The following is a 15,772-nucleotide window of genomic DNA, read 5'->3' on the forward strand; positions in this document are numbered from 1 at the left end:
CATATGCTTTTCAGTGTACGCATATAGCACAACGGCTTTGTGTACGCGATGTCGCAAGAATTCCGCCTCATGCGCCACCAACAAAAGTAAGGGACTCAGATTCCGCGCCTAAAACAGCACGCGCTCCATCCGCTCCGACGGCGCGTTGAACGATGCGGGTGCGTAACAATTAAAAAAAAAACGCGGCCACCAATAGAAAACAAACAAAAACAAACAGCATACGCGCCGCATGCTTTCTTCAACCATTCGGAAGAGCAAGAAATGCGAAGTTTCGCTCTGGCCTGATGTGCACACAAAAGCGGAACGCGTTACGTTCCGTGGCAGCCGCGCTCTCCCTGCCAATCGTGGCCGACTCCCCACGTATCTTCAGAAGCGAGCCGCACATCGTCGTCGGCGAAAGCGCAGCCTGCCAGAACGCTAAGGAGAGAGAGAGAGAGAAGAAACGCGGTGTCGAAACAATCGCGCACCGAGGGAACAACGCCCCCGATCCGTCATCGCGCACCTCCTCAGGAGCATCGACACGGCCCCCAAAGACGCCACTCCTCACTCCTAGGCCAAGAGGCTGAAATAACTTGGCGCATGCTTTATTGCACGTTGAAAACGAAAGCTCCAAAAGAAACAAGAAAAAAAGAAAGAAAGAAAGAAGGGAGGAGGGAGGGGGGAATGGGGTGGCGGAGTAAAAAAACTCGGCGCCGTTTGGCTTCTTTGGACGACGTAACCTCGACCTAAGGCCGTTAGCTTTTCGCTTCGCGCTAAAGAACGCCGTGAAGCACGTTGCCCCGAGGTCTAGACGACGACCCTCTTGGCTCGAAAGAAACAGGCAGCCAATGCGCTCGCCTAAGCGCTGAAACATCCTCAACTCAACACCCTTCCCTTCTCTCCATTTCTGTACGTCTATCTGCTGATTAGGCAATGCAAGCAAACAGAGTCGAACATCGCTAATCGCAGCGTTCACTCGCCTTTAGCGCTTGTCTACGGCTGACTCAGTTCAGGAGTCAACATCAACGTTTTCACGTTGTTGGCTCTTTCAAGGCACGATAGCGTGAAGATGCACTAACGTGAAGTTCAAGATAAGTTTTTCAAAAATATTGCCTCAATCAGAAGCTGTACCACAAAAGTAAGACGGTGTAGATAGTATAAGGCAGCAACGTATTCGGCAATGTGACACATAGAGAGCCAGTGTCCTTATTGACGACAATTTCATCCACTTCGGGAGGACCATAGTTTTACGAAAGTCATCCAGCTTTCTCGTATTCGATAGAGATGGCGGCGAACCCCTGACTGAAGCCGTGTCACCTTTGCGCAGAACAAAACGAACGGTTTTCACATCAAGATGGAACGAGTGCCACAGGGTGCGCAAGCTGCGTTGAACTTGGAGGCGAAGCGCACATAGTACGCACGAATATGTCATGCTTAACCACGAGAGTAAGGGTTATATCGCAAATGGCCGATTGATAGCCCAAAACAAGACCACAATGGTTGAGCCACGTCTGCTCATGTTGCAGCCTCATGTTGATGAGTCAGTACACCAATTATCACCTCACAGAGTACTTGCATGGGCTTACGGATGATGAACTCATCGCGTGTACGCACATTTGACCTCATATTCCTGCACTCGTGCTTGGCTAACAAGTTGTGCGCACCCGCTGTAACACCGCGATAACAAATGACATCACAAAATATGCAAACAGCTAGTGCCTTCTCAGGCATCGTAATATTTGCATTGCAAAGACGGGACAAAGGAAGAGACCAGACCAGACAAGGCAGAGCGTTATCAAATTAATGCATTTAATGTACAATCCGTAATCCGGAAATCAAAAAATGACTTCAGAAGAACATCTGTTTCGTTTTTGCATCGAAAATAGCCCTATGTCCGATAAACTCGCCCCACGCTATAATCTCACAGACATCGCGGTCATCGATTTAGTAGCTGCCACAGTCATCATATGATCATCGTCAACCCCCTTTCGATGCACAAATTTAGTCCACTGAAACCAAGCTGAACACATTGACGAAGCTGGCCTCGCACGAGCCGAGAACAGCACAACAGGGCAGATAAACAGACCCACCTTCGTTTTCAAGACTTGCCTGTGCTTACTGAGCTGGGTCTAGCACAATGTAGGGTAGCGATTCGAGCGAACAGTAGTCAGGTGCACCGGCGTCCCTCCTGGGAGTACCTACAGAGTGGCACCAAAAAAAAAAAAAAAAAAAAAAAGCACCGCGGACTGACTGACTGACCGAAGGCGAACGATCGCGAGGCCGGGCGTTTTGGGTGAGTCGGACGGGGAGAAAAGTACAAACAAAAGAACGCCCCACAGCACACGGCGCACGCACCTTCGCAAGTGACCTGACCGAGTCTGTATCGCCCGCAACCACTTTTCTGCCCTTATCTCAATCCACTCGACAGCATGGCCGGGAGGACCGATAAGAAGCAGGGCTTATCCGCGAGCTACAGCGGAGAGAGATTCTTGGTTTGAGGGAGGTAAAAAGGTTGGGCGGTGTGCAGCGCCGTAACTGTCTCTCAGTTTAGGCGACGGAACCTCCACTGCGGCAAAGGCAGAAAGGGTATTGCGATGGTATGGTGGTGGGGGAGAAGGGAGGAAGGGGAAAACTAGACGACGAAAAATTCTGTTATGCGTGGTAGTACACACATCCCAGTGTGTACGTAACAGCATGACTCACTCTCAAAAAGAGCGTCCAAATTAAGAAAACCTACACGCAACGGTGCGACTGTATTGGAAAGAGATGTATCGCACACGACGCGTCAGGCAAACAGGACAAATTGTCTCATGTCTATATGCCATCTCTCAGCTTCTGTAGACGACGAATAGTGGCTCATCCCTCGAAGAATGTGCCAGACTGCGCACATAGTGGATGATTCGCTTGAAGAGGTAGAGATAGAGAGAGAGGTAGAGAGAGAGAGGGGGGGGACGAAAAGGGTAAGGTAGGAAGGTAATCAAGGACGTGCGCGGTTGGCTACCCTACAGTTAGGGAGAGGAAAGGGGAAAGATAGATAATGAGGAGAGAGAAGAAAAATTATGAAGAGTCAGTCATTCCGAGTATGTCACAGAGGAATGTCCACTGTCACAAGCGCTGGTAATGTCCAGTAGCGTTTAAGTGCACAAGGGCTTTTGTGGCCTTCGCATGCAAGAATGCATAGGCCATGGTACCAGGATCTTTTCTTCTGAGAGCACTCTATTACCTAATAGACAGAGTTTAGCTTGTAGAGTACGCCGCTGAGCGTCAAAGAATGGGCGCTCTAGAGTCTCATTGCAACGAGACGGCGTCCGATGGAAGAACCACTACGCCACTTTCTGCGATTCGAAAATAGCCCTGAAAACCCTGCAGTTTGCTCTAGGTCGTGGGTTACACAAACAGCTATAGTGCACGAAATAAGGCACGCTGATCACCAAGCGCTCGAAAGAGGACACGAAATTGTATTTCAATGGTTGCCGAGCCACTACGGTATTGTCGGCAACGACAGCGCAGCTGACGCTGCGTGCTTGGTTCATCAAAAACATCAGTGGCTGCGTAACCACTCTCGAGAACGGATGCTGCAAGGCAACTTGATTTACTTGTTCGCCACATCACACTTGTACGAAGTAATTCACCGGGTTTAATCAACTCACGCTTGCACTCGCTCGACTTTAACTTGCGGCTTTGCCTGCCACCCGGACTCTTCCCGTCGAGAAACAACCTTACTGCGTCGCATGTTGTTGGGCGTCGCATTTACAAATGCCATTTCATTCCTAATAGGAATGACCAACAGTGCGGCGTGCAATTTGCGCGGGTGTGACGAGACGAAAGAACACTTTCTGTGTCACTGCCCATGCTTTGACGCCTGAACGATGTGCTCTACAAGCTAGACTCAGCTGATTGGATAATAGAGCGCTTTCGGAGGAAAAGAGGCCGGGAGCATGGCCTATGCATTTTTGCATTCACAAGGTCATAAGAGCCCTTCTGCACTTCTTGAAGACTACTGGACTGTACGAGCGCTTGTGACAGCGGACACTCATCTGCGAATGTGTTTACAATGACTGACTGTTCATTATTTTTCTCCTCTTTCCTTCTTATCTATTCTTCCGATTTCCCTCTCCCCAAGTCTAGGGTGGCCAACCGGGCACGTACTTGATCAAGCTCCATAACCTTCCCATTCTCGTTCCTCTCTCTCTCTCTCTCTCTCTCTCTCTCTCTCCCAGACAGAGTAGATGGCCAAGTAGCTCGGGTCGAGCTGGGGTCTTTGGATCAATCTTCACTAGCTGGGGTTCTTCAATCTGCATGTAAGATCAGCCCATACGGGTATGATCGCATTCCTTTCCCTTCGATCTTTTGAGCCCGCCACGGCCGGCAACCGCAACTGCGCCACGTGCTCGGGCGCAATGCACCATTGCATTGTGGCAAATGCTATGTGAAGGATGAGTTCGGCGACATTACAGGTGAAATGCAAATGAATCGTCTCCTGCTTGCGCAAGGCAGCGTCTCCTTGCTTTGCGCCGAAGCAGCCGGCACACGGGGAGCCACCGGTGTTCTTGCTGAGTACAGCCTCTGGAGTGAAATTACCACTCCGAAATAGAGTATTGAGGCTCGTGTTTACGAGGCTTAGCGGTTTCAGGCGGCCGCTGAACACACACACACACACACACACACACACACACACACACACACACACACACACACACACACACACACACACACACACACACACACACACACACACACACACACACACACACACACACACACACACACACACACACACACACACACACACACACACACACACACACACACACACACACACACACACACACACACACTGCAACGTACTCTAATTATGTAATTACATCAAAACGATTGCATATAATATTGATTGTGATTTTACCGCCGAAAACATATGCAGGCGGCTTGAAGCGACAAGAATCTCTTGCTCGGCGGTGCCTGTAGCGTTACACATGCGGTACCGACGATATTTTCCTTATCAAAATGGTAGTCCTGTTGACCTGCATACAGCCTTTCGTTCTTTTCAGCAAAAAAAAAATAAAAAATGTCCAGGCTTAGCTTGGTTAAGCCAAGAATGCGTTGCATATTGCGCGGTCTTTTCTTTTTTTTTTTTTGAGGGCGAGGTATTGCTTGGCGGCACTCGATTTTCTCGGCAATACTTGGTTATACTTGGATTTACTCGGTAATACTTGGTTTAGCTATTTTAATTCTTGGTCATTCTGTGCGCAAGTACCAGTAGTGAGGCGAGAAGTGCTGTAGCGGCTATATACGTGGTTGCCGGTGAAGCTAATGCAGAATGTACAAACGCAGCTCCAGCACCGGCTACAACGGCGGGAGGAGCGGGAGTCAGGTGGTGGCTGCGGCCGCGCGCGACCGCGCGAGTTGGGGCCCAGCTTTTCCTCCGGCTGTCGTGACGTCACGTCACGTGGTTGCGCTAAAGGTCAATGGTGGCTGCCCGGCCGCGCCCAAGGGCTGAACTGAGTGATTGCAATATGCAACGCATAAAAGGACCAATAAAAAGTGTTAAACGAGTTAACTGTACCACTATCTAAAACAAGGTACTACACATAACTAAACAAATTGAGCTAAAATAAATAAATAAATAAATAAATAAATAAATAAATAAATAAATAAATAAATAAATAAATAAATAAATATGAAAGCTGCAAATGAAAGGAGTAGCGTCGAAACCGGCGCTTCGCTATGCAGTGTTTTCTTCTAGAAACGCGGTCATGGCAGACAAAGGTATTGCAGCCAGTTAATTTTGTTCGCACACAACATTGGTCATGCACTGCGCGAGAAAAAAGGCACGAAGTAAAGATTAGCTTTTCCACTTCCCGTCCGTCACAATGCGGCTCCCTCTTTTCCCACGGGAGAAAAACAAGAAACAGCCTACCAACGTTACTAACTGTCGGCATTGAGTCAGTTTCGCCGCAATGCACGCGTGCTGCGCGGTCCAGCGAGCCGCTCGAAAGACGAGACATCGCGTTGCGGGAAATCGATGCCAAGCAGTGACGTCGCTGCAGCTGCGGGTTTGTCCTCCCCTTCACCGCCTCCTCCTTCCCGTTACCGTTGCGTGACTAATACGATTTGTCCGGAAACAGTTGAGAGGAGTCGGCCGTGGGCCTGCTCGAAGCCAATTTGTTAGCCTTCGAGCGATGCAGCCAAGGCACACAAGCACTCGGCGAGTATGCATACGAGAAGGTTCGGCCTGGCTTTGGCGGGATGGGTTAGTTACCCGAATCATACGAACGATCCGCTCTGTGTACAGAAGTGCGTAAGATATCCCGCACGAGTCGATTCGAGATAGTTTAGAGAAAAAGAGACATGAGATAACAGTGTGCGTGTGCGCTGCAATAAGAAAATAAAAAGTGGAAGGAGGGGGGGGGGGGGGGGGCTGCTGAGCCACCGGCCGTATCTAAGTACAACGTCAATATCGGGGGCGTATAATTTCCGCCGCCCTAGTCACGGACGTTGCAACATGCTTGGAGAACTAAGTCGGTTTAGGTCATGTGGTAATAACGGCCATTGTTTCTCTGATTATTATACGGTGTCACAGCCCACAGTAGCAGGCGGACAGTGTTATGGCAACCGCATTGCCGAAACTTGCAACTTGCATTGACTAAATGAAGTCGTCGCATTTTATCGTTTCTGCGAAATCTGCATGCATTGCCTAGTGAACATCATATATTCATCTCTCTTTGTGGCCTAGTGACCACCAATCTCAGCATCACCCCTCTCTCCATCCGCCCCTTTTATTAAACTGCTATAGATTTCAAGGGTAGTGCAACCGAGCTGGTAGCAGAATATACCGTAGGTATTATCTCGATGTTTGCCTTGGTCCCCAAAGCACCAGCGTTTCTCCAATAGAGACGTCATTAACCTCCCTGGCTTTCTCTTATGACTCTCTCTCTCTCTCTCTCTCTCTCTCATTCATTCATTCATTCATTCATTCATTATTACGTTCTTTCGGCAGAGCTGACAAGAAAGGTTTATACATATATAATGAGATCCAGCGTACAGTTAGCTCCATAACCGCACTCGAACAAAAAAGTTTTCACCGAAACGCGACTCGGCATTGAACGGGTACCTGTGTTTGTCTACGTGTTCTCACCGAAACCACGCTGCCAAGTCGCGGGCAGTCTCAACAAACAATACCGAAAGGAAGCAACGCCATTATATACAATTGTTAGCCTCGGTTCCAACTACTGAAAAGATGGAGGGGATGTTCGCACAGCAAACTTCACAACGCGCACGCCACTTTTCTTCGGCGCTGTCTGCTGCGGCCAGAGCAGAGAACTTGCACTTCCTACCGCAAGCGAAACTGGAGCTTTTTTTTTTTTTTGTCTTATCGCATACGTTCCTTGAAGCCTGAATAAACACTCCAGTCGCCGTTCTTCTTCACCCGGCTAACTCCTCACCTGCCTCGGTGCCTTTCTTCACAAATATGTTTGGAACACGCTGCGTATGTAAGCACCGAGAGCTGAAGACAAAACAGCCGCATTGGGAGTGGAGAGGGATGGCGGGGGAGATCGAGAGAAGATTCTCGTCCAGCATATGACGTCAGCGGCTACTATTGACGCGGACAAAATAACTGGCTCCAATATAGGCTCTTTCTTTCAGACACGTGTATGACGGCCAGCCCCTTGAACATTTCCCTCTACCCGTACCACCCCTTCCCCGTTTTCTATACTGCGCGTTGCTAAAACAAAGAGAACAACATTACAAATATATATAGTCGCCTTCCGTCAGATAAAAGACCCAATTCCATTAGCTATTCGCGGTTACAGTGGTTCGTTAATGGCACCCTCCTACGGAAGGCAAAGGAAGCGCAAAGGCCTGCCGGCATGAGACGGCCGCGAAATTAAAAAGGCGCAGTCGGAGGTGGCTGTACAAGCCCAGAGCGGGTGACAGCACGGTTCCCAACAACCACACGAGTCGGAAATCATTTCTGGCACGCTGACGGGCTACAGCGTATACCCTGTAATCATGACCCAACGATACAATACAATTCGATCCAATCCTATTAGATCCGATGAAGCACTCAAGCAATGTTAAGCGATTTGATTCAACGTGCTGTATATCAACAGCCCACGGGGACAGACCAGGGTCTGCGTCTGTTCATGCGCGGCTGTAAATCAAGTTGACTGCAACCAATCATCGGGTCGAATGTGCAAACTCTCTCGTGTTTTAAGACTTTTCTAAAATGACTCAACGGATGTTCTAAAGAACATGCGTTCACCAGTCACTCTACTCAACGATACGAAAATACGCAATCCCGTTCAACTCAATCCGACACGACACGATACGATACAATACGATACGATACGATACGATACGATAGATGCAAAGTGAAACGCTAGGAAAGTCAATCAGCGGCAAAGTGCGCGCCGTCCGTATACACTTGTGGAGCGCTTCGTGAACGCGACGGCCACACATGGCTTTGGCAACGCTGCACGGAATTAATGAGACAGAGCGAGCACGCTCACCCAGCTTGCACACGGCACACGCAAACGCGCGCTCCGGGGCCCAAGATTTATTCACGGCCGCGGAGCGTTTTCATCACCTGGGCTTTCTTGATTCAACACGTGCGCTACGCGTCCCGTATATACATCTCAGTGTTTTTCTTTGGTGCGAGCTGGGCTAGCGAGCCTGGGCCTCTGAGACAAAAGAAAAGCACGGCAGGGGCCGCTTGGTGAGCCCTTTGTTTTCGTTCTGTTTCAGAGGCCAGCTGCTTTCCTCGCCGGCGCAAGACTCGACGACCAACGCGCGCGTTGACAGGCACGCGCAAAGAAACCGAGAAAAAGAAAGAAAACAGGAGAAGTTGGGAAGCCGCGAGTAGGAACGCAGTGTGGTTGGACAGGGCGAGAACGACAGGGAAATTGGGAAGCGCGCGCGGTCCGTGAGGGGTCCGCAACATGTCTGGTGGCACATGAATATTTATTCTTCTTAAGGAAAAAGAAGGGTGCGAGAACGACATGCGTAGGTAAAGAGTGGAGAACATATGGACATACTACCCCTTTATGACGTTAATTACTTGCGGCATAGGTAAAAAATAAAAAAAAAAGTCGCTAGGTCGTGTTTTCCCCGTTCTCATCTCTAATGCCGGACAGAATGGGAAAAGACGAATTCTTCGCGAGCTTTTGTTGTATACTCACGAGTGTGGCCTCTACACTGGTGCTCCGAGTAGCAAGCAATCAAAATCGACCACTTCAGGTGTACCGAACATAGAAATAATAAATATTTTCATTCTAAAGTCTTTCTACGACCCGACTTCGTGTTTATTACGCCTGGAATCAGTGTAGTTATGCAACTTAATTTTACGGTTGCGTTACTTTCGCGGCTTATTTGCTAATCAATCGTGTGGCCTTCATTTCGTTAAGTGTCGTCTCGCTCGTGCATTGTTCAGTATTATATCTGTGTGAAAATGCCTAACCCACGCCACTTAAAGACACCAACGTAACCTAAAAAAAAAAAGAAGTTACGCACTCAAAGCGAAAAAAAAAGGACACATTTAGTGAGGATGATGCCAGGGTCTTCAGCAACATGGTGACATTTAAGCAGCTGTCTCCAATACGTCGCTTTATGCGGGTCAATATCTACGAATGAGAGGGGCGTGGCTCCGCAGAAGATGCCATTTCGCCAGGCAGCCACCAGGCTCAGCAGGTGCCTACGTATGTGTGTGTGCGCGTGCGTGCGTGCGCGCGCGGTGAGAGGGGGGTAGTGAGTGATTGAGTGAGTGAGATATGCCTTGGCCAATCCTTCTGCCAGTGGCCGTATTTATAGGTGTCCTTGAACCTACGGGTTGCCGCTGGCAGCAAGTAGCGGCTGTTTCCCTCGGGAGGTGAGCGAGGGGGGGGGGTGACATTGTTGACGAGTCATGCCACTCCTCCATCTCGCAGCACATCCACAAAAAATTCATTCGTGCTTCGCATTCAGATCCTTTTCATGGGGGAGCTCTTGTTCAGCACAGGTGGTAATTTCTGCACGCTCAATCACTCCAATGACAACAACGTCTGAACATTGCCACATAAAGGCGCGATTTCGAACTGCGTTTCGATTTCGGCGCGATTTCGAACTGCGAACAGCGGTGTTTGTCCTTACAACCGCGCTTATCGGCAAATCCAGTCAGAAGAGGGTGTCCTCCCCCTCTACCCACACGTGCATGCCGGCACGCCTTTTCTTTCAATTTTTTTTTTCTTCCAGTAAACACCAACGTTTTACTTTACAACGCTCCGGTATTTTCGCTATCATAACACAGCAACCTTGCTTGCTGACAAGTGGCATTACTATTTAACCCCACCTCATTGCACTCGCTCCAGCAAAGAGGGGTTGGCTGTATCGCCAGTGCTCCTCGTTCGTTCTCTAGTAAACATCCCTCTGTTAAATTTGATGTTCTTCCTGTATATTATTGAACTGTTTGGATAACTACACGTTCACAAACCAGTTATATAAATCTGAGCGACAAGACTCTCTTAAAGTCTACTAAATCTGTTGCGGTGTACAATATGAAAAAGCAAACAGAAAACTCTAGCATCAGTGACATCGCGGCATATTGGTGAGAAAACTGGGCGCAACAAATTTGAACACAGACACAGAAAATGGACGAGCAGACGACGCTGCGCAAGACCTATTGCTCGATTTTTTTTTTTTTTTTTTTAATGCTGACACACACGGCAGTTCTTGCTGATACGCCCTCGCGCTTTCATATGGAGAAGTGGCGTGACTTATGCGCTCGAACGACCTTATAAATCGGTGGCGTATTCAGAAGGAAAAAAAAAGTGGAGAAGGAAGGCAGGGAGGTTAACCAGTTTAGCCTAACCGGTTTGCTACCCTACACATGGGAGCGGGATGGGGGGGATGAAAGATGGGGAGAAGAGATAGAGAGCACATAACACGGCACACACATCGTTGGTTACAGTCTGTCACTCTTGCGCTGTACGTGACATCACTGTCACAGCCGCTTGTCCAAGCCCGTCTCCTATTCAGAAAAAGAAGCAGTTGGTAGTAGCGTTCGTCATCGTCTGTTCCCTGTGTCTGTGTTAAAATTCTTTGGCGCTAAGTTTTTTTTTTTTCTTCGCCAGTCGATGTGATAGGCCGACTAGCCCAACAGTCAGTCTTTCAGAGAAATGACATGCTCCGACGCACCGAACGTGATATAGCAATGTTCGCAATGTATAGCAATACGCCGTGTTCGCTCTGCTTAGTACTCGTGAGATAAGTTTTATCGTAGCTGTACTCGTAATTCTGCAGTTCTTTTGTCAGTGGATGCGGAAAGGGAAGTAATGTTGCATAATGAATTGCTATGTTGTTTGCGTTTTCGGATATGCGTTTATATGTGCGGGTAGTACGTGTAAATATCGCTTTAAGTAAATTCTTATTGTTGAGGCCCTGTTCTGAATCATTTCGGCGGTCTATTGTGAAATGGTGCAGGATCCTGATCAAGCTGTTGCTCAGCTTCGTGTCCTAGTTTCCTCTTCCTAAAAGTTGAAAATAAGATTGAATGATTTTGTTACTCTCTTGAAAATAAGATTGAATGATTTTGTTACTCTCTTGATTTTCGAGATCTCCTCGTAGTCTGCCAAATATTAATCTATGCCACCTATCCGAGCTATGGCTACGAAGCTACGGCTCTCAGTGTTCGGTTAGAGAGAGAAAGAGAGAGCACAAAGAAAACATCAGCGCGCGGAATGGTTCCAAGAAATTTGTTGGTCTTGCTCCAGGATTCCGGTACATAGCCAAATGCCCCCTCTCCCCATCTAAATGAGACAGCGGGTTAGACCTTGGCCCGGTAACACGGCTCGTCTTCTTTTGCATATTTGCTACGATGCCCCATTCAGTGTGTAATATACGTATGATCTCCAGTCAATGGGTGCGCTCTATTGCCAAGATTCGACGCCAAAGATCGCCTGGTCACGAATGTCTGGTCACGTACCTGTATGTTTTATTTAATCTATAGATGCTCTAAATCACCAGAAATTGATGTATGGAGCTGTCCAAATTGCTATGAATCCCTGAATAAAACACTTCCATCACCTGTCAATAGAAGGTATGCTACGTGGACGCGCCGACACGTGATGTCAGTGGCTTCAAAACTTTTTGCCAAGACCGCACGTATTCGTGACAGCGTATTGACCTATCTATTTCATTCCGTGCTACAATTTCTTTAGAAATAGATCACGTTCGGTGTTCGCAAAACTTGCTTTTAAGACCGTCTCCTCACTGCCAGGCATTCGGACGTAGGATAGCAATCAGTGCGATAACGAAACGATTATCGCGGAGATGGTCAATGACGGACGGCACTTAGGAGAGATATGTTTTAGAATACGGACCCTGATGTTTGCAGTCGTTGTGTGCGGCATCGCTCCTTTGAAGTTCTCGCACGACCTCACTGACTTCAATTACGGGACTGCTTGAGCCTAGTAAATTTTTCATCGGCAAATATGAACTGGCACTGCATCTTAAAAAAAAGAAGAAGAAGCCAACGACTTAGAGAGCTTCACAAATTCTTACCGCGCCACGATTGCCAAAACATCATGGAATACTTTGCAATTCGTGACGTCACACTAGCGTATACCAGCCCCGATGCTAAGGCGCGAAATTCAAGAAACTTAAGTTCGGTCTGCATTTTCATTTCCAGCAAACAACCTGCTACCACGATATTACCAAAATTATAGTTTTCAAGGAATACTTCATCATTCTAAAGTGATGTAGGCGTCTCTCTCGAGTGTCCCCCTCGATACCAACACGTGCTGTTAAGAAGGCGGCTGTGACGGCTTTGTGCTTTGTAAACAGGCGGCCGCGCTTAGGTGCGCGGCGAGTACGGTCCCTCGCAAAGCGAGGCATTGCGACACTTCAGAGAGAGAGAGAGAGAGAGAGAGAGAGAGAGAGAGCACAAAGAGAGATACACGCAGATAGGCTTTGCCAGAAGTTCTGGCGCGACGTGAAGAGCTAGCCGTGCGCCGCCCGTGCGCTTCGCTGGCGGAGGCAGCAGCAGCAGCTACAGGGAGGCGCAGAGGTGCCCGACGTCGCGCTCCCCGGCAGAGAAGGCGCTCTAACTCGTAGGCCGTGCGCTGTGGGCGAAGAAGCCGCCCTGCTATTCCGAGACCCGGGTCCCCGCGCCGAGCCGACCGGCCGGCTCGCAAAGCGCGGCCGTGGAGCCGGCGGCAAAAAATAGGGAGCCGCCGCCGCGGAGAACCCCGGTAATTTTAGCGGCCCGGGTGCAAAAGCTCGCTCGTTTGCAGGAGAGAGAGAGAGAGAGAGAGAGAGAGAGAGAGAGAGAGCCCGTGCGGGTACCGGCGAAGCTATATACACCGACGCCGCACGCGGCGCGATGCGGTCTGCCGAGTTCCGGTTCCACGGCAATGAGAGGCGCTTGCGACGGGAAAGACAACTGATAGTGAAACGCTTGTCGAATATATATCCTATCCTGCCCCGCCTCCCCCGGCAATTGAATCGACTGCCAAACTCCGGCAACCGCGGCGCACGTCCTCCGTGTGTGCCCGATCGACGAATCAAGCAGAGCCGCCGCTCTCATGAAGCGGAATCAACGCACGCTAACCGACCTCCAAGAAGACCTGGTGGAAACTATCCACTGGATACTAGAAGATCCACTCGCCAGAGCCAGAATAAACACCTAGCGCAAGGCGTCGCGCACAGCGGCCATTACCTGTCCGGCGATAACGGGTGCTGCAACTTCTTAATTCCCATTATAAAGAAGACACCTTTCCCTGCACAGTGCTGAAGCCAACAAACGCTGTATACAGCCACATAAATTCATTGATTCGTTAGCTTGTTCATCCCAACATGAAAAGAAAATACAAAACACAAAAAAGGAACACAGCATTTCGACATGTCCTCCTGCTTCATTTAGCTGTACACATATGCTTGCAAACGTAATTTCGATATAATAATTCTTCTATTCGGTATATATTATGTACTCAAGTGTTGCTGTACTTATCTGCTTCTTTAAGGGCCAGCAAGCTTCTGTGCACTGTATACGTATATGGCTACATATAACTTTTCTACGCACTTTATACATACTGAGCATTGTGCCATTCCGGAGGTGTTAGCGGACCGGCGTGCTGTCAGGCATTTTCGCCAGCCATCTAAGCACCTGTACTCTCTCCCTCTCTCTATCTCTCCTGTTGTCTGGTTGTCTGAAATAAATCTCAAACCTCAACACGAGCGCGGCTCAATCCAACCCACTAGGATCAGCGTCGCTTACTGTGCGGTTTGCATGCGGGAATCGAAGTGAGTGCTGAGGCTCGGAATAAAGTGCGCTTTCCACGAAATTGCCGTCACCGGCGGTGACTCAGCTTGAACGCGACGACGTTCGAAAGTGGAGTGCAAACAGAGGCACTCGCCCCATCCACAGCACGATTCCTGCGGAAACGCGCAAGTGCTGCTGTTCATTCACCGCCCCCGCAGCAACACTGCAGTTTCTTCGGGCCTATAAGGGGCATGCATTGGAACTATAGTCGGCAAGCTTCCGTCGCAATTAAGGCGCGGTCAGCGACGGAGAACGCGTCCATGGCGAATAACCTGCCCCCCGGAACTAATACCACGCGCGCACATAACGCACAAAATGTGGTAGAGTACTCTCTCTCCCCTTCTGTCCTTGCACTACGCGTTCGTATTGACTTTTTTTTTTCTCTCGCAGCGCTGGAACATACTCAGCAGTGCAAATGTGGACGCCTGCCGAATTCCGCTGCACCTCTTGCCTACACTGATTGGCTTACAACGCGACTGCGCCGTCTCTGACAGGAAGGAAGAAAGCAAACACCGCGGAAAGCAACAATCAGAATTTAACAGTGTCCAAAACAGAACTGGTCAACTCGTCAGCGCAAACCTGTGCAGCGACGAGTACAACAGAACGTCACTGCTGCGACGACGGCGGAACTTCAGGACGAAGATTTCGTAGTCTCTCTACAGAGTCTCCAAATAAACGCTCGCTTGAGGCTGAAACAGTTGGAAGGCATACACCTGCAACAACGGTATGTGCGGTGCGACCTCCAACTTGGCAGATATGAGTTTAATCACTTACTTCCAGCAGTGCACATCAAGCCGGCGACCACGTTTTCCTTGCCAGAGTATATCCCCACGTGCGACACAAAAAGAGATTTCCCTTTTTTTCAGCGGTCGTCGACGAGTAAAACAGAGCAGCTGCGACTCGCTTCACGCCTGTGTCTATTTGGTCAGAACGTCGGTTACAACAACCGCTGGGACGGTGTGACGTTGCGCTTGCGTGTGGCTTCCAACGTCAGCCTAATACCATGCGTCATTACACGTGTCACGCTTGCGCCGACGCCTGCGCACGAGCTGCGCTTGTCAGCTCTGCTTTTATCCTTCGAATAATACGTCTTGCTATCGCCAGCCCATCGTTGTGTGACTGGCGCTATACTCTATTGGCCAATAAAGGAAAAGAATCTCCGTATTATACGGAGTTGATACGAGTCGGCCGGAGGTGGCCCTCGTAAAGCATGAAGATAACTGCGACGTTTTCCACGCACACGCAACTATATAGACAGACCACGCCGTATATACTCAACCGAAACGTGTGCCACAGCCTTTCTATAGCGCGCCGTGCGCGCATAGAAAGTAAAATAGTCAAGAAAAAGAAAGTGCGGTAGCTTTATTTCGTAACTCAACTGCAGCCCAGTTACGTAAACGCTATATAATGCCCGTCTAAAAATGCAATCTCTGACGTCAAATCCGAAAGTGACATAAAAAGAAGCATTTAAAGCTTCCTGCTGTTAAGGCCTCAGGCACA

At 49.1% G+C, this 15,772-nt stretch overlaps 1 protein-coding gene across 15 annotated transcripts in view; it reads right to left on the minus strand.

Moving 5' to 3' along the window:
- Nucleotides 1–15,772, minus strand: part of PMCA (plasma membrane calcium-transporting ATPase 3) — a 359,249-nt gene that overhangs the window by 139,796 nt on the left and 203,681 nt on the right. The window contains exon 1 of one of the 15 annotated variants that reach the window (XM_050170526.3): nucleotides 2,070–2,567. The exons of the other annotated variants lie outside the window; for them this stretch is intronic. The gene's annotated coding sequence lies outside the window, so the exon portion shown is untranslated. Of the gene's footprint in view, nucleotides 1–2,069; nucleotides 2,568–15,772 lie in introns of those variants that run through there. 15 annotated transcript variants of the gene reach the window in all.

Source organism: Dermacentor andersoni, chromosome 6, assembly GCF_023375885.2.
Source record: "Dermacentor andersoni chromosome 6, qqDerAnde1_hic_scaffold, whole genome shotgun sequence".
NCBI classification, from domain to species: Eukaryota; Metazoa; Arthropoda; class Arachnida; order Ixodida; family Ixodidae; genus Dermacentor; species Dermacentor andersoni.